Genomic DNA, 22,448 nt, shown 5'->3' with positions numbered 1-22,448 from the left:
TTTCACATCTACCATCAATGCACTATGAAATGATACCCCGAGGCCCTTAGGCTCTCTCCACCTGTATTCATTCTCCATAAGAAATCAAATAAGAAGATTCAGGCCTACAGGCTTTTAAAGGAAGAATGTCACAAAGGTAGCATCTTTTTCCTTAAAAGATATATAAGAGAAATGTCATGGGAAAAAAACCCTGCATTATCGGTGACCCGGGGCAGTATTTCTACTAAAGTTGTAACAGGAATGGGAATAGCCAATTGCCCAACAGACAATCCTGACTTCAGTCACCAAGTCCCAGGGGATGGTTTAAAAGAGGTCCTTACACCTTGGGCCCAGTTTGCATTTAAAACATGCTGCCCTGAATTTCACCAACTTCGGTTCTCCCAACAGCGGTGCACTGAGTTGGAGAAGGCAAGCAGCAGTATAAAGTGCTTACAGATAAGGAAACAGAGGCAAAGGCTTGCTCAAGAAGGATGGGGCGAAAGTGTTAACTGAATCATAGGTAGAATGGTTCTGGGTTCAGTCCTCTTTCCACTGCATTATTCTGATTTCTGAAAAGTTAGGGAAGTCATATGAAGGATGTGCAGCCTCAGGAATTAGCTCAGCACCTCTGACTGCGTTGTAGGTTTGAATCCTAGATATTTTTTGGCTTTTCTTCGGTGCTCAGGAAAAGTACATAAGACTTGACAGAAAACCTGATGAGAAGCTGCAACAATTTTGGCTCAAGGCCAATATACAAAAATTCAAAAGATGTTATCGAGAATATGTGCTGGTGGCATCGGGGGCAACTGTCATAACTTGGCTTTCCAACAGAATAACATTATCATTGTAGCTTGAATGATATTGAATGTGCTATCGATTCTTCAGAAAATGTATATTCAAGGAGACAAGAAGAAAGAGAAGAAAGAGGCATTGAAGAGGAGTCTCGTTTTTCAAGTGTGGAAAATGAGAAGTACGATAAAGGGTAGGGAACTCTTAAAATAAGGAGATGGATTATAGTATGGGGAAAAGAGCCTAGGAGAAAAGTAATGAAAGGGAGGAGGAGATGTGGAAGCTGAACAAAATCCTGAGGCATGAGGTCATATTGGAAATGTCTAGAGCTGGGCTTGGAGATTTTGTGAACAGAGTTACTGGAGAAGTAGAAAGGGAAACTAAAATGCACAGTATTGCTGAAAGTGCGCGACGGTTGAGGGAATCAAAGGTGGTGAAGTTCAGGGCAGCATATTTTAAATGCAAAATGGTCCAAAGCAACTAAGAGAACATCGGGATAAAAAAATCTGAAAATGTCTCTGGCAAGTTCAAGCGAGTCACAGGATACTTAGGGAAGCCCCCGGCAGACGAGGAAAGAGCCAAGCATGGAGCAGAATAAGCAAAATGGGGGCAGAGGCCAAATGGATGGGGTGACTCTCTCTGGGGGATACAGGCATTACTGCAGAATGGGACAAGCCAGCTCTTCCAAGGGTTGTGCTTGCTAACTCTGCTTAAGTACGCAGGCGAAGGACAAACTTCTCTCTGAATAACAGAGCCCGGCCCATCTGTTTCCCTATGCCTGTAGAACTCGACCCTGGAGGTGGAGTTTATTATCCTTGTAAATGCAAGCTCACTAATGGGTTTGTTAAGTGGTGAAGCCAGGCACGTGCCCCACAGCGTCTGCCGTCTCCTATGCTGAGGTCTCCACCACCCCGGGACATGTCACACAACTTGGCAGGGTTCCGAGGCTGGATGCAGAATCTGCGCTCTGGGATTCCTGTGCAATGAACAACACTGAGGCCGGCCTGTCCATGGGACTTGAAGTTGTCCCTTTCTCACAGAGGGTGGTGAACACCAAATGGAGATTTCTTGCTCTGTGCACGCTGGATTGGCCTTCTGTCTAGCGGTTCCCTCATAACCTATACAGGTAAAATTTATAAATGAAAGGCCAGTGTGAAATCAGAACCACATTGCAGGCATGAGGGAATCACAGACATGCTGGCTTGAGGGAGGCCATTTGAGTGAGGTTCCATGGCAGCTCTGGCTTCCTTCAGAGCTGGGCAACATACGAACTGCGCAGTGCGCCAACTGCCATCTGATTCTGGCCAGTTAGAACAGTTGTCTAGGTGGAAAGCGACTCCACTGATTTCATCAGGAGCAGCTCACACATGGCGGAAATCATCATTTTTGCCCTCAGAGGAGATTCCATTCTAAAACACAAATTTTCTTTAAGAGGGATTCATTATTATGTAATAAACAAGTGCGCAGTGTGGGCATGCGCTTTCCAGGGACTTGGGGCCCTTCCTCCGTGCCCAGGCCGCCAGCACCTTTGGCCCTTTAGGGTAAAGGGAGCTTGTCTGCAGTGGGCACTTCCATGAGGAAGGTCAGGTCTTACATATACATACAAATGGGTTTTGAATTCTGATTTAGGTCAGACTAAAATGTTTAGCTTTATTTGCTCACATAAAACTGGAGAGGTAGACTGAAAGACTTTTCATAACTGGAGTTTTAATAGGGCTCCCTGTTCCTTTTCAGAAATGGTGTTGATGGACACACGAATGCTGGCATGAGAAGATCTCTCCCTGCTTCCTGCCCTCCTTCGAGGATGATGGGTTTTTCATCTCAGTTTTTCTTGGTCTGGATGAAGCAAACCGAAATCTTTATGCACTTGGACAGATGACAGTAGTTCACTTCCTCCAACTAACTGAAATTCTCATCATCCTGTTAAAATCTACTTAATGTAATTAAGGAGCTGGTATTTATGACACACACCAGTGATTAGGAGCCAAACTTGGGAGGGGGCATTCTTTTAATCCAAATACAATGCTTATACCTCTTTTGTAAGCACATGATGCAAGATGGCCTATTTAATATAAACCCAAAAGAACACTAATATCCTGCTAATATCCACCCCCTCTAGATTTACTAGATGTTGCTATTACTTATGAAAGAAATTATGGCTTTAAAACTGCTTTCCCCCAGTTTTTCTGAGCATAGACTCCTCAAGACCTGTGGAAACAAACTGAGAATTCTAAATCCACCTCCCAGACAAGGAAAATGAGGATCATGTTGGGGGAGAGGGGAGTTTGTCTAGAGTCATTAATCATAATATTTGGCATACCAATGTGGCTGCATTTTAAGAATGCAGGAGTGCAGGCCATTTGTTTATTTTCAGTGTATGGCAGAACTTCCATCTGTTGAAAATGAAGAATATTCTGGATGGTTAAACAGATGGCAAAGAAGGAGGTAGAAAGCAAAGGATTTTTGGGTGTGTATGTGTGTGTGTGTAATATTTTTAAAGGGTGCTCCCTCAAAGAGGTAGCTCGCTTTTCAATAAACTTGGACTCGTTCTGGGAATCAGGACAGTTTTCAGTACTTGGGTAGGGTACTAGACACTGTTGGTGGCCTGTCTATGTCCCTGGGACTTCCTACTTAGTGTGTTTCTTCTGAATTTCAGTTGCCAGTGAAGGCAGCTCTTTGCCTGAGGTAACAGCCCAGAAGCAACCCTCAACTTAACCAACTTTGATTCTCCCAACAATTTTGCACTGAGTTGGAGAAGGCAGAAATCAGCATATCCTGTTTACAGATGAGGATACATCTGTAAACTCCCATCGGTGTTGGGCATTCATGATGAATTCCCAGCTCCCTCACCACTCAGGTGAGGGTCTGTGCTCCATACCTCAGTTTTTTCCCACAGGTTAAGCTTCCATCAGGCAGAGTGGTAGCTAGGGCCAGCATCAAGTGCCTGTGCACTGTGTAGTCACCATCTTGAAATTGTTAAAAACGTAACAACTGTAACTTTGGCTGGCACAGACTGAAAATCAGAAGTCTACCCGGGCAACTGCAGTCATCTTGGACCTGCACTGCATAGATGGCTGCCCACACCTGCAGCTCCATCCCTGCTCCAGGCAGGGGAGAAAAGGTCATGAAGCTTCATCAATTTCTCTGGGCAACTAAAGTCTAGGCCTGCACAACTTGGATTATTCCACACAGCTGTGACTATGTCCTTACCTCTGGCAAAGGAGAAAGTTGGGAGAAGCTTCATTGGTCCCTGGAGCAAGGAGGGCAGCTTGAGCCTCCACAGCTTATAACACCAATTACAACTGGCTCCTACTACACAACCAGCAAGAGAAAAACTGTACCCAGAATAAATACTCTAGTAATCCAGATTCCAAGATACCAGCAAAAACTACAATCCACACCAAGAAACAGGAAGCTATGGCTCAGTTAAAGGAAAAAGATAAGCCTCCAGATGACATAAAGGAGTTGAGACAACTAATCATGATGTTCAAACGAATCTTTTTTTTTCTTTTTTTTCTTATGACCATTAACCATGGTAAGAAATACATTTTCTATCAAAACTCAGAATACACACACATATGTATAGATAAGTCCATGTATTTTGAAATAAAGTTTCATGAAGCAATGCTACCCTTTCCATGCAGTACAAATCTTAATAAATTCAATGAGATGGCTAAAGAGATTAAGGATATTAAGAAGATGCTGGATGAGCACAAAGAAGAATTGGAAAGCATACATAGAAAATAACAGATCTTATGGGAATGAAAGGTGCAATAAATGAAATTTTAAAAACACTGGAATCATATAATAGCAGATTTGAGAAGGCAGAAGAAAGGATTGGTGAGCTTGAAAAAATGACCTCTGAAAGTGAACACACAAAAGAACATATGAAGAAAAGAATGGAAAAAATTGAACAAGGTCGCAGGGAACTAAATGACAACAAAAGGCATGCAAACATACATGTAATAGGTGTCCCAGAAGGAGAGGTGAAGGGAAAAGGGACAGAAGGAATATCTGAAGAAATAATGGTAGAAAATTTTTCAACCCTATTGAAGATATAGATATCCGTGTCCAAGAAGCACAACATAATCCATCGAAAAAAACTCAAATAGATCAACTCCAAGACACATAATCATCAGAATGTCAAATGCCAAAGACAAAGAGAATTCTGAGAACAGCAAGAGAAAAACAATGCATAACATATAAGGGATGTACAATAAGATTAAGTGCTGATTTCTCACCAGAAACCATGGAAGCAAGAAGACAGGGGTCTGATATATTTAATATACTACAAGAGAAGAACTTCCAGCCAAGAATCTTATATTCAGCAAGACTGTCTTTTGAAAATGAGGGTGAGATTAGAATAGTCACAGAAAATAGAAACTAAGAGAATTTCTAAGCAAGAGACCAGATTTTCAGGAAATACTAAAGGGAGTGCTAGAGCTGAAAAGACAGGAGAGAGAGGCGTGGAAGAGAGTCTAGAAATGAAGATTATATCAGTAAAAGTAACTAAAAGTGACAAAAGAGTGGTGAAAATAATACATGACAGATAAAATTCAAATAGGAATAAACTTACCCAAAGATGTAAAGCACTTATATTCAGAAAACTGCAACTCAATGTTAAAAGAAATTTTAAAAAGTCCTAAATAACTGGAAGAACATTCAGCGCTTATGGATTGGAAGACTAAATATCATTAAGATGTCAATTCTACTCAAATTGATATACAGATTCAATGCAATCTTGATAAAAATTCCACCAGCATTAAAAAAAAGAAATTCAAAACATGATCATCAAAATTTTTTGTAAGGTTAAGGTGTCCTGAATAGCCAGAAACATCATAAAATAGAAAAGTGAACCCTTATCTCCAGACTTTAAATTATATCACCCAGTTATTGTCATAAAAACAGCATGGTACTGGCATAAAGACAGACACATAGACCAATGGAACCAAACTGATGGTTCAGAAACAGACACTTACATGTATGGTCAAGTGATTTTTCACTAGTTTGTCAAACCCACACAGATCAGGCAGAACAGTCCATTCAAGAAGTGGTACTGAAATAACTAGATATCCATAGCCAAAAGAAGGAAAGAGGACCCCTCTTTCACACATTATCCAAAAATTAACTCAAAATGGATCAAAAAACTAAATAGAAAAGCAACAACCATAAAGCTTCTAGAAGAAATTGTAGGAAAATATCTTCAAGCCTGTACCCCGATAACTTACTTGAATCCTTGCCAACTGTCATGATATTCCTCAAAAACACTGTAAAGAATTAATTTATTAGAACAAAACTTACATTAAAACTAAAACTAAAACAAGAAAGTGCATAGGTTTAATAGTCATTCAAAAATAAAGTTATAGTTATATCATCTGTCATTACCTTATTATAATATCTAAGCGGTTTTATTGGGAAGTAATTCTAGGTAAGCTTCCCAACTCCTCCGCATCCCAGACCAAAGTGCCCACGTGAAGCCAGCATGCAAATATGTCCCTGAAGAAGTAGGGCAATAAACAGCAGTAGAGTTGACATTTAAACAACGGCTCCACATGCCATCTGTTTAAAAGAAATTGTCTTTGCCAGCATGACAAGAAGAATAAGTTCACACAATTTAAGTACTATTACAACATATAAGTTCTTGATTACTTATAATGATAAAATTGCCAATAGTCATCAAGTTTTTTTGTTTTTTGTTTGTGATAATGTTCAATGAAGGCCAGGTAAAGGGACCTTCTTGCATGAGGAAAGATATTTGAGTGATTCAGTTAAGTTCAGAAAAAGATGTAAATAAGGATTCTGGTTCAAAATCAGATCAGACAAGCTCATTAAATCCAGAGACCATTTCTTCTCCATATTTTTATAACCTTAGCGTCCAGCATAATCTCTGGAATGGAGTCAAAGCTTAACAAATAATTCGTAACTAAACTGAACTTGGTTATAGCTGTACCTTGAAGTTTGAGCACCAGAAAATGAAACTGTTTCACAGTTACCTGTGAAGAAGCTATAGGTTTTTCCCGCTAGCCATTTCTTACCAACTAGAACTTATAAGGTGGGTGTAACACCAGGGCAGGAGGATAGTTTAGAGCAAGAGATGGAAGGCAGTGTGTGGGTATCAGGTCCAGTGAGATCCTGCACATGACTGGTGATTGTGGCTCAGGCCATTCATAGTATGTAGGGATGCAATACTCAAGAACTGGCTGGAGAAACAACAAGCCTGCATCTCCCCCATGAAAAAGACCTATGGCCTGGGGCTTCTAAGGCCAAGTCCATCCACCGATTAGGCATGCTAGCTATCATTATGAACCTTGTCACTACCCAACGGTGAATTATGGGCAAGGCATGCAACATCATTGCACCTCACGTCCCTCATCTTCTAGAAAGATGGTATCCATAGATATTTATACTTTATCTGTATCCTTCCTGATAATAATAATTACAACAACAGAGATGACCAACAATTGAGTTTCTGTCAATACCTGCTGGGAGGTAAGCCCTCCTATGCAAAAACTCATTTAATGCTCTCAGTGATACTTCAAGATGGGTGTTATTATTATCTCCTTTTGGCAGATAAGGTTTGGTAACTTGCCTAAGGTCACAGAACCTCTTAGGTGGCAAATCAGGAGCTGGCCCATGTTATGAGACTCTGTTGAGGGTACTCTCAAAAATGCAAAACACTAGGCAAATACAGGTTGGTGATCGTACTATTATGGGCGTGTCTAGGTCCTGCCAAGAAGTCACTGGATAAGGTTAGTAACCTTTCTCTGGTGTAGTCAGAGCCCATGCTTGAAACCACTGTCTTCCCACAGATTCGTGGCAGGTGGGAACTCAAGATGGATGGACATTTTGAAGTTCAGGTAGTACACCCATTCCCTCAAGGAGTCACACAAGTTTGGGCCAGAAGAAACTTGAGAGAAATATTTCACCTATGGGTGAAGAAAATTTGATACAAACAGGTGGAACATTTTTTATTAAGTCATAAAATGTCAAGTCAGACTGCCGACTTGCCCTCACCTTCGCCCTGTAGCCCCGTACTTCTTCCTCCTTAATACTTTTCTCTTTTAAAAATTGGATTCCAATGTAGCCCCAGATAAGAGAAGTACTTTCTTAAAGTTAGAAGCTCCAAGGGAAGGAGACTGGCTTTTTAAATCACGTGTTTTAAAGCAGAATTAGATATAAATCTACCAGGGAAACACATAATCAATGGTGAGGGGAAAGGGCATGTTTAGGGAGGCAATGCAATCATTTGGAAGCATGATATTTGGATTGATGCCCATTCCAAATATGTTCTTGTACATACAGGAATCCTTCCAAATGGGCTCTGAAGCCGGACCACATGGCAGAGTTCCAAATGGACAGAAAGTCACCTTGAAGCACATTTCCCTTCCGTTCGGGAGTCGACATAATTGAGTTACAGGCAGACACTGTTTATCACAGTGGCATGAAAGTCTCTCTTCAAATTCTTCTGGCTTTTATAATCAAACAATAACATCTCCAGAGTATAGATTTGCGCTACATAAGAAACATATTGGAAATTGATTCAATGCTCGGGGCTGGGCTGTGACAATGTTTCATAACCTGGTAACCTCTCAGCTCACTCATCCCCCTTCCTGAAAAGCTTTTAGCTTCGCCAGGGTGGCAAAGCCAAGATAAAGCAAATATCATTCTTCTATCTGATCGTGTGCAAAATGAGTGGAGCAGGCACTGTTCCACTGATAAGATGATTGCTAAATGACTCTTCTCAAATTCTATCAATGGGCTGATGAAAGAAATTAAGACTGACATTGATGAGTTATTTTCTCAGGCACAACGCCATTTAAAAAAATGCTTCTCTAGAAGAAGTTAAGCCCTGGTTACATGTCTATGACGCATTTTTAATAGTCCCCAGATCAGTTCCATGTTGTAAGAGGTTAACGGAGCCATTTTCCTTTTATCCCAATTTCCTTTTCCTCGGGCACACCTCTTGAATGGGAACTCATGCAAGTTAAGAGCACCCAGTTCCCAAGATCACTTTCCCACCTCTTTTTTTTCTCATTCGCATATGTCATTATACAACTCAATTTTCATCTCCACAATGTGCCAGTGCTCTCACTGATCTATCATTCTCGCACTTTACACCTCTCTCAAGCTAATGTATTTACTCAAACATGTCAGACTTAATGGACACATCATTGGGAATCCCGGTGGACTAAGTGTGTGTCTCACCTTAATTGAAGCAGTTTTTCATTAAGTATATGTGATTGAGTTCTTACAGTAGGGATAATACCTTCCAAGCCTGATTAGAGGGCTTCTGGGAAGCTACAAACTCCTCCATAGCAAGCCTTTTCTTTTCCTTCTTCTTTTTATTAATCACTGCTTCTCGGCCACTAATTTTTTTATTCCCTTCAGGCAAAAGAAGAACTGCTGGATTTAACAGCACTTAAACCACAGACAGTACAGTCAGCTAGGAATTATCTCTGGTAACACGTGAGACACAGGACAATGGGATTAAAACAAGTTTGCCCACTAGTCTGTTGCTAAACACTTCCCCCCACACCTGGCCTCTGACACAGAACTGGTGATCAGTAGCTTTCTACTGGGGGTCCGAGCTGTGTCTCCTCTCCCCTTTCTTGGCTGATTTCTCTTCTGGACGTGCTAATGAGCTGGCTAAAGGGGAGGCAGGAGGAAGATATATATCAGTTGAGCATGAGGTGAGTGGATGTAGGTCAAGTGGCTGAGCGCCTGCTTCTATTTACAAGGTCCTGAGTTCTATCCCGCTACCTCCTAAAACAAACAAATGATAAAACCACTTCTTACTGGGGAGCAGATGTAGCTCAGTGGTTGAGCACCTGGTTCTCATGTATGAGGTCCTGGGTTCAATCCCCCGTACCGCATTAAAAAAAAAAAAGGGCATGGATCTGAAAGCTGCTTCAGACCATGGATGTGGATTTGTATGTGTGTATGAAATATAGTTATATTTAAATAATACTAATCATCATCTTCATAAAAGAATACCCAGAACCCACCTTAAGAACTCTTAACAATGTTTTTAAGCTGCTCTCTGATCAGTCTTCTTCCCACCACTACCTTCTATAGGCTGGCCATATTGTTGAACATCAGGTTACCTTGCTGTGATCTGGCTTCTATAGTCTTACCAACCGGTTGTTTAATTTTGTTCATTATATCAATAGAATCATATTCTAAATATTCTGCTGCAGCCTGTTGTTTTCAATCAACATTGTTTTTGAGGTCAATTTATGATGGTGCAAACAGCTATATTTCATTAATTTTCTCTGCTATATTGTAATCCATGGTGTCACTCTTCCAATACTGATTTATTCTTTCTACTATTGATGAACATTTTGGCTGTTTTCCATTTCTTGTTATTATGCCAGTGCTACTATGATCACTATGTTATATATCTCCTGACATATTTAAGGGTCTTTCTAGGGTTGTGCTTTCAAACTTTTTGATTACCAAATACAGCAATAAATTGATTTTTACATCATAAATTAGTACATGTCTATATGTGTACCTATACATAAATGTAACCAAAATATTACAATATTTGTCCTTACTACATCTGGTGTACTTCAGTGTTTTAAGAAACATTGAAGAAACATTGAAGAAAACAAACCAAAAAAGAAATAAAAACAAAACAAAAGTTGCTGGCCTCATCTCATCAAACTTTTTTCATGACTATAGGCTACAATCCGCGGCTGAAAAACACTGGTTCAGAAGAAATATTGTATTAATCTAGATAGACAAGTTTTCTTTTAATATTTGTGTGGCATTTTTTAATGTCCTTTTACTTTTAACTTTCTTCTGCGTTTATGTTCAGGTTTATCAATTATAAACAGCCATAGCTACTTGATAAACTTTGCTTTTAACCAGAGATTTTAGTTTACATTGGAAATTCTCATTTATTCAGATTTATTTCTACTACTTTATTTTATGCTATTTGTTTAGTTTTTCTATAAATTCATTTTATTTTTCATATTTTCCTTTGGATGATGTTTCTCCTCTTTACCATTACACTTTTCCCCTAGGTTTTCTACTAGTTTGGAAACTTTATATTCTATATCATTCCTTTTACTGGTTATCTTAGAACATTTTAACATGCATACATAACTTGCAAAAACTCTAAAGTTAACATATTGATCGTCTTCCTCATCAATGTAAGATCTTCATAATGCTGTCTTACCACCTCTTCCAAATTATGATTATTGGCCAGGATTTATTTCTATTTTGACATATGGTAGAAACCTACATTAGATATTACTTTTCATCCCCTGCCATGAGATGGCTCCCTCATCTGTTTTGCTCATTGTTGTTGTTTGTGTCCATCTGCTCGTTATTTTTGCTCATTGTCTGCCGTTTTTTGTTTTTTGTTTTGCTCATTGTCTGCCTTTTTTTTTTCTAGAAGGCAACAGGAAATAAATCTGGGACCTCCAATGTGGGAGGCAGACACTCAACTGCTCGAGCCACATCTGCTCCCCAATATTATTTTTATGTATACATAAAGAAAGTTTACCACTTTCTTATTAATTATTCCTGCACTTCAGACATTTCTCCTGGGGTTACTTTTCTTCTGCCTGATATACACTCATTAGAAGTTACTTTAGTAAGGATCTGTTGGTAGAAAAGTGAGTTTTTGAAGTCTACTTTTTCTTAAAATATAAGCTTCACTAAGTGTTAAATTCTAGAATGACAATTATTTTTGTCTCAGCACACTGAAGATAAAATTTCATTGTTTTCTGGCTTTCATTATTGTAGAGACATTCACTGTCTTTCTAATTGTAATTACTTACTTGGTAATCTCTATTTCTTTTTTATTCTATTTATTTTATTTTTGTCATTTTACATTTTCACCAAGAAATGCTTACATATAGATTTCTTTTTAATTATCTTGCTTGGGATGAATTTGACTAACTGAATCTGAGGATTGACAGCTTTCTTCAAACTCAGCCATTAATTCTTCTAACATTATATTTATGTTGTTCATTCTATTCTCTGCTTCTGAAGCTGCAATGAGGTGTGTATTTTCTCACATCTTTCTCAATGTGTCTTAACTTCTCTTTCATTTATCCATCTCCTTGTTTCTCTGTGATACACTCTGTATTCTAGTTTCTGTATTTTATTCTGTATTCTAGTTTCCTAATTCTCTCTTTAGTTGTGATAAATGCTTTCTGAAGTCCTCTTATGTCCTGTTTTAGTTTGCCAAAAGGCTGCTGATACAAAGACCAGAAATGGGTTGGCTTTTATGAAAGAAATTTATTTGGGGTAAAAGCCTACAGTTTTAAGGCTGTGAAATATCCAAATTAAGGCACCATCGGAAGTGCTTTCTCGCCAAAGTCAGCTACTGTAGATCATGCTGTCTGGCCATGTGACAAATCAAGGTGGCCGCTAAGCTCTGCCAAGGTCTCTGGCTTCCCCTCCAGGCTCACCATCTCTCAAAGCTCAGTTCCCGGGGCTCACCTGTGAGCACCCAGGCACAGGGCTTGTCTCTTTCTGATCTCTCTCAGTCTCTGCTGTTCCACTTTCTTCCTGAGTTCAGCTGAAGCTATCAGGCATATGGCTCACCTCTCTCTGGGCCTCAGATCTTTGAGCCTCTCCTTGTAGCTCAACTGTGGGTGAAACCAGAGTCCCTTTTCTCACATTGCAGGATCAAATATGGCTGCTGCCTTTTTCTGTGTGTCTTTCTTCCTGTGTCTCAGTTTAGATCAGACTCAGCCAGAAGGTGGAACTGGCTCACACTTCACTGACTTAGTCCACTCAAAAGTCCCAAATCAATCTTATCAGGTAGTCTAATAAAAGGACCCTCAGCTGAATTTAATGCAATCAAAAGGTATCACACCCATGGGAACAGATTAGTTTTAAAACAATCTTTTTGGGATTCATAAAAGAACTTCCAACTGCCACATGTCCTTTTTAAAAAATCTGACTTGTCATTTGCTTGTCCTTTTCTTATCTTTCATTTACATTTTTGTTTGAGACTATTAAATATTTTATTTTATATTCCCCATTGGATAATTCCTACATCTGCAGTCTTTGCAGGCTTCATTCTGTAGCTATTGTGTTTTCTGAGTCTCACTAATGAGCCATTTTTTCGCCTCATGTTTTTAGTGATTTTTCTATTGTGAAAATTAATTTTCTCTGGAACTCTATCTGTATGTAAAGCTTAGAGGAGTTCTTCAAGAGAGGTCTTGAGCTGACTTTTATTAAAGTCCAAAGGACACTATCAACTCGAGTCTGAAAACTTAAAAAGTTTTCATTATGTTAAATTTCAAATATACTCAAAGTAGAGAAAACAGTATAATGATTCCCCATATACCCAGAGTCCAGTTTAAAAAGTATTAATATTGTACCATTCCTGTTTCATTTATATTTTCTCCAAGTTTCTTCTCTGGACTAATTAAAACTCTTTTAATAAAATTTCAAATTGGGGATTTACTGGACTGAAAGAGACAGTGAATTAGATCACTGGTCTACAAGAGTATAAGGCAATGATTCTGAATCTTCAGAGGAGACATTTTTCTATTTCTTTTTTAAAAATATATTTTTAATTAAATTATATCATTCATACATGAACATATATAAACAGTAAGTATACCGTAAAAGTTGTGAACTTACAAAATAAACATGTATAACATCATACAGGGGTCCCATATATCACCCCTTCACCAATACCTTGCATTGTTGTGAATCATTTGTTACAAACTATGCAAGAGCATCATTAAAATATTACTACTAACTATAGTCCATCTCTTACATTTGGACTATTTCTCCCCCAACCCATCCTGTTTTTTTTTTTAATGTATTTTATTACAGAGGTTGTGAACTTACAAGACAATCATGCACATGTGTAAAATTCCCATACAACACCCCTTCACCAACATATCACACTGTGGTGGAATATTTGTTACAGATTATGAGATAATATTATCAGAATATTACCATGATCCATGGTCCACAGTGTACACTGGCACACGTTTTCCATTTCCCCCATTATCAACACAGTACATCTTTGACATTGATGTAAAAATATTACAGTATTGCTGTTAACCACAGTCCAATTGTATTTTTCCTGTGCTTCTCCACATTCCCACCACCCTGCAATAGTGACACACACCTGCTCTAGCTCACAGGACACTCTTGCATCTGTACCATCAACCACAATTCTCATTTACCTCTGGGTTGACTGTTATTCAGTCCCTAGATTATTCTCTAGTTTTCTTTCGTACAACCCTAGACTACCCTTTTCGGCCACAATCCCATTTATAAGCTAGCTGCTATTCACTATGATGTGTTACCATTAACTCTATCCATTTCCACACTTTATAGTCAATATAGAACTGCCATATGATCCAGCAACTCCTCTACTAGGAATATATCCAGAAGAACTAAAAACCGTGGTACGAACAGATATCTGTACACCAATGCTCAAAGCAGCATTTTTTACAATTGCTAAAAGATGGAAACAACCCAAGTGTCCATCAGCCAATGAATGGATAAACAAAATATGCTGTGTGAATACGATTAAATACTATGCTGCAGTAAGAAGAAATGAAATTGGGACACACATAATAACATGGGTGAATCTTGAAGACATTATGCTAAGTGAAGTAAGCCAGACAGAAAAGGACAAATATCACACGGTCTCATTAATATGAACTAAATACAAAGAATAAACACATGGAGTTAAAACCTAGAATATAAGTTTTTAGGAGGTAAGAGGAGGGTTGAGAAGAACTACTGATGCTTAATGTATTTAGAAGTTTTAATTAACTTCCTTTTTATTTTTGTATTTTTGTTAGAGTTGGGTCTGAGTTGAGCCTGAGTCAGGTCTTTATCCTCACCTCCCTCCATAGGGTAGGGTCTGTAACTATTGCCCTCTGGTGTCCAGCTTTACTGAGCAGGGAGGAATGTCTTTGATCTAACATTCCATGCTGCTCAAGCCTTAGGCCTTCATTTCTGTCAACAGCTTAGTTCCAAAGTAGCAAGCTTCAGGGAGGTGACAAACTGTCTGAGTCTGTCTAGGTTTGAGGGGTTTCCTGGGATATAAGATTCAGTGCTAAAACTGAGAAAGTCCTGGGCAAACCGAAACAGTGGGTCACCTTAGCTCCAGCTTGCCAGCAACTAGCACATAGCCCTAGGGCAATTGCTGACTCTATTATTCTCCAACCCTTACGGATTAAACTTTCTTGCTGTTTCTAGTTTCTGAGACACTCTTTGCCTGCAGCTCAGTCATGCATTTAAGAAAATATGCAATTTTTATAATGAATCCCGTACTTTTAGGTATGATAATTCTCTGCAGAGATTTTGAGACTTCATATAAAATACTGCCAGGAAAGGAAGTCCCTGGAGATTTCATTTTATATATTGAGCCCATGTGTTTTAAAAAGTCATTTTTTTTTTTTTTTACGTGAAGGTCCAGATATCTGGCTTCCCTGGAAAAAATGAAAAGACCTGGCCACATAGGTGACAAACAGAAAAGAGAAGTAGCTGCCTCCCTAGGATGGGGTAATTCTCTCTCCATGCCTCAAAATACCCATCATTCATATGCACATATGCAATGTGCCCTTACAGCCCAGCTTATCTCACTCATTGATCCAGGAGTTGTACTTTGCAACTCTTGGCCAAACAATCTACTAAAGGGATCCTTGGTTTCTGGTGCCTGAAAGGTAATAAAAAATACCCAGTCATCATTTAGAATGCTTGAAGATTTATTTAGTTTTATTTCACAGCTATGGGCTAATCTGGGTTTGGACACTGGCTCTCCTTCACATTAGCCACGCTGCTGAGCAAGGTACAAACATTTCAGAACATCCATTCCCTTATCTGTAAAATGGTGACCACAATATCTAACTTGCAGAGTTGATGTGAGGCTAAAACTAGGCACCATTCGTAAAACAACCAGGCCAGTGCCTAGCAGGTAGAAAGCTCTTGATCAATAGTAGATATTAGTATATGTCATTATCTTATTTTCCTTCAGAATTTTCTGTTGCATTGGACAGTTTGGGGGGCTGAGGAGCTTTGCTGCTTGATTTTGTTTTGATTCCCACCTTTTTTTTACTAGACTGTAAGTCACATATATTCTTATACTTACTCTAAGTGAATTAACTGCCTATTGGCAAGTTGGGGGGAACTGGACTAAAATGGGTCTCTGTACAGCTCTTTCAGGTTCTCCAACCTTGTAAAAAAATCAATAGTTCATGGGAAAATGTGGGAAAAAGGCAAAACTTATTTAATGTTTCTCATATCTTACCTTTTGTGGGCCCTTTCCCCTCTGGCACCTGGGCTGATTCATGCTACCCTCAAAGGCTTCATGGCTGCCTCTGCCCCTGGCAGCACAGCCCACCCCCTCCCCTCAACCCCATCTGTAGTACCCCCATACCACCCTTGCTTTCCTAAGTGCCAAACCCTTCCTCTTGTGCTTCTCAGTTCCCTGGCAGGAGAATGTACCAGCCCCGTGGCTCATTCTCTCAGGCCCTGCAGGCGCTAAGCTGAGAAAGGCACTGCTTACTAAGGGGGTAGCTGTCAGTGACAGTTAACGTGTGTCCCTTCCAGAGACCATCTGCACTGTAACAAAACCTTCAGTGCCTTCACCCAAAGGAGTTACCAATGGCTGAGAAACTCAGACACCCTCTTAGGTGGACAGGAGAGATCTTATTGGGCAGGGAGCCCAGTATTATTAATAATCTTGGTCTCTTTAATATCCTTGTGTGTTGTGGGGATTGAAATCTGTCCCCCACAAAGGACGTGTTCAAATCTTAATCCCTGGTCCTATGGATGTGAACCTATTTGAAAAGAAGACCTTTGAAGAAGTTAGTATTGGTTAAGGTGTGAACTCATTTGTGAAAAGGATTTTTAGAGATCCTGTTTAGATGAGGTCAAGTGGGATCATGGTGGTTCTTAACGTATGACTGAAGTCCTTAGCAAAGGAAATTGGACATGGAAGAAGCAGCAAGAAGTCAGTAGAAGCCAGAGAAGCAGACACAGAAAAAGAGATACTGCCATGTGACAAAGGACTGCCGGAATGCTACAGACTCTGGGAGAAAGGAAGTACTGCTAGAACCTTGACGTCGGACTTCTAACCTCCCAAACTGTGAGACTATACATTCCTATTGTTTAAGCCAACCCAGTGTGTGGCAAACTAAGACAGGTGTCCGCCCTTTTACATCAATATATGACCCTATTTACCATAGCGTACCACTGATGAGGAAAGAGGATTTCATGAAGATGAAGGTGACTAGTGCATTTGCTTGACCCAGAGTGAAGTGAGAGTAAACGAAGATGAGTTACATTTTAAAAGTCTACATGTGAGCACCCTAGTGATCTGATAACTGTTTCTTATCATGTTAGTCTTCTTTTTTATTAAAAAGAAGTTTTGTTTTGTTTTGTTTTTACAAGTTTATCCTATTGATGGCCTGTAGGATAAAGTTCAAACATCCAAGCTTGGATTTCAAGATTTTGCCAAACTGGTGCCATCTATAAAACCAACTCTACCTATATCTAACTTTCAATCTACCCCTCTACTCAAGCCAAGCCAGTCTCTAGCTGCCTCCCCTGTCCCACAATGCACCACATTCCTCATTTGCAGACCTTTTCTCATGCTGTTTCCCTTGACTTGAAGGACATCCTTTCCTCTTTGCTGATGACATCTTACCCTTTAGGATAGTGGTTACCATAGTTTGCTGCATTTATCAGAAGTAGCTGGAGATCTTTAAAAAAACACTAAAGCCTGGCTCCTATCCCTAGACACCATGATTTAATTGGTATGGGATATGACACGGCCATCCGAATTTTTAGAGGCTTCCTGTGTGCCTTAGATGTATAGCAAAGTTTGGGAACCTCTGGTCAAAGGGTAAATTCTCTTAAATTCAGTCCTACTTTGTCATTTCTGTTTTCTTACAAATTAAAACCAACAGTCCCAACTCCACCAAAGCTGGGCTTCACCTGCCTCTGGGCCTGCTTATGTATACAGAGCACATGATTATCTTATTAGAAATCATATTGCATTGGACTTATATATACATATCCTTCTCTATCTCCTCTAGTAGACTGGAGTTCATAGAGTACAGCTACCATGTCTTTTTTACCACAATTTCCCCAGCACTGGACACAGGGTTTTGTCTGTAGAAGAGACTCAATATAAGCTTGTTGAACTACATAGAACTTAGTGCCTTGGAACAATCTATAGGTGTAAACACGTTATAGGAATAAAAATGCCATACTTTCCACTCTGTAAGTCTACAATGACCTGTTTGTCTCTTTAGTGAAAAACAAACAAACAAACAAACAAGCAAAAAAAAAAACATAGGAGGAAAGCCATGGAGTAGGATTTAATGTAATAACAAATATAGAAATCTTCACCCATGATTCCCTGTTAGAGGAAGGTACAGCCACAGACGGTAAAACAGAGAATGAAGGAATGAGAAATAAGGAACATGAAATGTTCCAAGCACAGGTTCTGGTACATACTTAGATACTCAATGGATGGAAAATATTATTATCAGATCTGGTATTTGGCCAGAAGGAACCACACAGTCCTATTTCCATATAACTAGGAGTGAATTTAACTTCATGACAGGCAGAGATTACATTTCATGCATCCCTTGTAAGATATAAAACTTCCCCTTGGGAATTTGCCATGCGTCGTTACAAATGGGTGGGAATAGCGCAGGCACGGTGAATGTTTCCTTGCCTAACCTACTATGCTGCAGTACCTCCTAGGTGTAATTTTGTATGCCTGAAAATGCAGAAATAAAATCATTTTTTAAAGTATTAATATGGGACCTGAGTCATTTAAAACTCCACCATCCTGTTCCTCACCCATGACCTTATTTATGGTCTTATAAGTTTTCATTCAGTACCAGCCTGATCGCAGTCAACAGACTATCATGTATCCAAGTTGTATTAAGAACATTTTCACTTCCCACCCACATTTTGATTTAAACATCGAGAGTTGTCCCTTTCTACAATGAAGCTTAAATATGTTGGCACAGTATTCAAAATATGACATTTGGTTTAAACAGACTTGTGAAAGTCTGGTCAACTTTCTGAGACATGCTTTAATTTTATTTTTAATATGATTGGCTATTTCTTCTACATTAAACTTCTAAACTTTTTTTCAAATTTTCTCAGTGGATAAAATTAGTAATGTCCTTGAAATAAGAAAAATAATTATCAAGGGCTTTAACTGATTGGCAGCTACAGTACTAGGAGCCCTGCTATCCTATTTGCTTTAATATTAGTGAAAGGAAAGTTCTGGATGCATTGCATTTCACAAAATATTTATTTTAACCTCCACATACTTTGCTGGTGACCAATTGTATATTTATTCATAAATATGGGGACAGGAAACTAATCCAAGTTCAATACATTTGCTCAAAAAGTTACTCCAGATTAACTGCACAGAGAGGGAACAGTGGTAGCTCAGACTATGGTAAACAGAAATTAACCATAACTCACTGAAATTAACCACAACTTTCCCAATAATTCTTCAAATTTACTGTCTTAAATGACAATGAAAATTTGTTCCTTTACCACAGATCAGATGAGATTAGAGGTAAACAACCTTAGTTGGGGTCAGGCTGAGATTGTAGCCATCCCTTTATGTACATTCTCATCTGATCTCTTTCTTCCAGAGATAAGAGAACCTCCATTTTGCTTTTGCTGCACATATGGCTGCATATCTACCAAGTTCTTATCTACCAAGTTCTTGACAATAAGATGTTAAGAGAAAGGATGAGGCAATTGCTGGGATGTGTTCTGGAAAGAACGAGTCATGTCCGTCATCATCTCTCCCTCCTTCCTGCTGGTTGGAAAGCACACTTATGGGGTGGTTTATCATCAGCCATCTTGGACTATGAAGTGACCTTGAGAATGGAAACCAGATGACGATGAAGGATAAGAGAGGAGGAACCTGGCACCGAGGAACTATCCTACCAGCTCTGGACCACTTCCTTCTGAACTTTTCATGGGTGCGAACAAGAATTTCTATTCTATTCTTGTTTAAACCTCTGTATACTGTGGGGCTTCTTTCACTCCCATCTGAAGCAAATCCTACTGATACTAATAGGGAAAGCCAGGTTCAGATAAAAAAAAACAACACATTGTGGGCTGGAAAACTCTAACTGTATAATTGACACACAGATAACAAGGGCTAACCATATTTCATTAGGGCATTAATGCAATAAAGTAATTTCCAGAGTTCCTTCCATTCAGATGAGATAAGCCCCCAGTTCCTGGTTCTTGTTCTCTATGCAACTGAGGCCACTGGTGTAAGAGTCTGTGAGACCTTTCTTTTCTGCTGTGATCAAAGAAATGGCCATGGCCACAAACACTGGCCAGGCCTTCTCTCTTCTGCTTGGTGAAGAAGCTGCTGAATTTGCTGACCTTCAGTGAGCATTTGAGTTTTGTCCTCATGCTGTTACCTCTGGTTGAAAAATGATTGCCACCAATCTATGCATCCCATTCACATCTAAGGCAAAACGTAAGGAAGAGCAAGGCCATCCCACCACAGACTCTCCGGTGAGAACTGGATCATATAGCCAAACGTAGCTGTGAAAAATGCTGGGAAAGTATGTATGTTGCTTTCCAGCCTCTTTTGCGTGAGGTAGCAGGAAGAAGCGGTTCCTGGATTAGTCAATAAATAGGATCGACCACAGACACTTTAAGAAGTTCATCTACTTCAGCCTACTGGTCTGGCCAACACTGAATGAGATTCAACTAAGCCAGCTGGTTATTTATCTTGATTCCACAAGAATGACTGAGCATGTATTTTTCAGCACCATGATAGCCCCCATGTTCTTTGTTTTGTCTAAACTGTTATCACATATTCTCAATGCATTTTATAACCACAGAATATTTCTAAATAACAGCGACTGAGCAAATTTAAGTAAGTTCTTCTTGTAAACAAAGATTAACTAATATTTTTAACAGAGAAGAAAAATCCAGAAATTTGGGAGTTTAAATATTTGCATTTCTGTGGTTAAGGACAATCATGTCAGTTTAATCAAAACCTTAGGAATTGATTACAGTTACTTGTTAACTAATCTACCTTACACTGAAATTCAAAATTCACGAAGTAAATTCAATCAGAGTTTTTTCTTTAAAACTGCCCCAATAAATGTTAGACTTCTATTTTAATAAGCAGCAAGCAAATGACTAGTCTAGCCCAGCAGAAAAATTAACACAAATGATCATGATCACAACCACCATATTTCTAATTGTTCCTTCTTATTATTTTATTACATAGATTCACCTATGTATGATGCTAATTATCCAATAGGGCTAAGTTATCAGAAAGAATTCCAATATCTTTGTCTCATATTAAAAACATCAGCAAGTAATAAGCATCAAAAATAATTCCCTAAGTCACTTGTCTCCCTAAGTAGAGACAAGGGAATTAGATATTCCTGGAGAGAGGATAAAAGGTCATTTGAGGAATTGGAGGAAGAAGCCAACCAGAACTGAATAATATCCGCCAAAACAGGGATTCACTTGAAATGTGGCTAGTGCAATTGAGGAATTCAATTTTTAATTTTATTAAATCTAAATTCAAAGGCCACATGTGACTACAGGCTACAGTACTGAACAGTGTGGATATAAAGGATTGGTAACCTATTTAAAAATACTTAGGTTGCTGTAGATCTGTTGAAAAAAAATCATCCTCTAGCTTTATATATGTTAATTTACATGTACAAGAAAACCTCATTATGGAAAAATGATGACTCATTGAGGCTTTACATAGTGTCATGTTTGAAGGCTGTTAAACAATATTTAACTTGCATATCAACTAACTATGCAGAACTGATTCCAATTTAAGCCTTTTGCATTGACAAGTATAATAAAGCATGTCTTTTTGGAATAATAATCTTATTCAAACTCTAGTCTTTAGCTGTTTGTTAAGACTTTTGTATTCCCAATTACAAGCAGAGAGGATAATAATGGTGTGCCAGTCTCATTAAACCATGGGGGTACAACAATTCTCTGAGATAAACTGTAAATTACAGTTTGCAGAAGACTGCTGGGTACCACGGGGGATTGGCAGCAAAGAGTACCGACGTGGTGCAAAGAGTTGGGGAGACTAAGAGTGGGCAACTGAAGATTCTCTAGAGAAAGCACAAGAGCAGTGGACACTGATGATACCAGAAACCAGAAATCTGAGAGGGCTGTCATGTTCAAGAACACGGTGCTCAGTCCTATCTATGACACCCAAGTGCGATTTAGAGAAATGACTTCATCATGCCCTGGAGTCTTGCGTCAAGCTAAATAATCAGCGTGTGCTCATTCACAGCCATTTTTAGGCCCTAAGGAACAACTAATTCTGCAAGTATCCAAGGTGGTGGGAGCTGTTACAGTTATCTCCTGCCAAGTATCACACTCATAGGTAGCCCCTCCATCACCAGGTAGCACCCGGCTACCCGAAACAGGTTGGCAGGGTCCCTTTTGGTGGAACTCGAGCTCCTTCAGTCTGGGGTTGCACAAAATTAAAAGGAAGAGCTGACCAGCTAAAGATAGGGTCATCTTTAATCAGGGTTCTAGCCAAACACATTGAGGAAAATGAGTTGAAGATTTTGGCATAACGCATTTACTTAATCTCTTTGGTTCTATGTTTGAAGCATGTTCGATTTTTAAACAGATTCCATTTAAGAAAATCATTGTCTCATATTTCTAAACAGTAAGTGTTTACA

The 22,448-nt window shown here is 39.1% G+C and overlaps 1 protein-coding gene across 1 annotated transcript in view; it reads right to left on the bottom strand.

The window, feature by feature from the left end:
- Positions 1-22,448, bottom strand: part of NCKAP5 (NCK associated protein 5) — a 1,037,301-nt gene that overhangs the window by 81,492 nt on the left and 933,361 nt on the right.

The sequence above is a fragment of the Dasypus novemcinctus genome, chromosome 7 (genome assembly GCF_030445035.2).
Source record: "Dasypus novemcinctus isolate mDasNov1 chromosome 7, mDasNov1.1.hap2, whole genome shotgun sequence".
Classification (NCBI taxonomy): Eukaryota; Metazoa; Chordata; class Mammalia; order Cingulata; family Dasypodidae; genus Dasypus; species Dasypus novemcinctus.
Note: the sequence above shows the minus strand (reverse complement) of the source record. Positions and strands in the feature narration are given on the sequence as shown.